Source organism: Odontomachus brunneus, unplaced genomic scaffold (genome assembly GCF_010583005.1).
Source record: "Odontomachus brunneus isolate Ranch 3 - 2012 unplaced genomic scaffold, Obru_v1 Obru_scaffold_055, whole genome shotgun sequence".
Taxonomy (NCBI): Eukaryota; Metazoa; Arthropoda; class Insecta; order Hymenoptera; family Formicidae; genus Odontomachus; species Odontomachus brunneus.
This window is the reverse complement of record NW_022639505.1, coordinates 206,905-207,724: the sequence shown is the minus strand read 5'-3', so window position 1 is coordinate 207,724 and position 820 is coordinate 206,905.

The window sequence follows — 820 nt, the reverse complement described above, 5'->3', positions numbered from 1 at the left end:
ATACAATTTTTGTTTAGTTGCTTCTTTAATATTTTTTGTAATGACAATTTTTCTGAGTAACAACTTTTTAGTATAATTATTTTCAAATGTTTTCTTTTATTGTATTTTTCAATAAAGTATTTTTGAATGTACAATTGTTCGGACAAAAAGATTGTTTAAATAATAATTTTTAAAATATGTTTTAGCTGTTTTTTAGTTTTCTTATGTTGTTTAAATTTTTAATCAGATTTTGTTGTAATTTTTTATGTAAAGATTTTTTTATATTACATCTACTTGAAAGAACAAACAACAAATTAATTTCGTACTCCAATCTAAAAAATTTACTATAAACTATCAACGTTCCTATTTGCACATTTATTCTCTCAGCTTATTGGCTATAATTGTCATTGTATCTTTTATGACACTTTTTGGTTTCGAATACTAATTTATTTTTATTCTGCCTGATACCACCAGTCACAAAGTAACGTTTGGTAATTTGGTTCAATTTCGACTATAAGGATGTCCCATTTTAAAAGATGCACCCTGATAATTCTTTAGTCAAGCATATTCAGCAAAAATGTTAGACAAAAGTTATATGGTTCGATGGAGGACATAAGAAGGTACCATTGGTTTGACTTTGTGCGGCGCCGTTAATATCAGGTCAAGGTCAATTTTACTTTTTTACATAGAAATTTATATTTTATTATATATATATATTTTTTTTTATTATATATTACGGAATTTTATTCTACGTGAAGAAACAAACAACTTTTGTTTAAAAACATTTTTTATACGACCTCTATTTTTTAAAATATTTATGGAAATATCTAAAAAATTATTG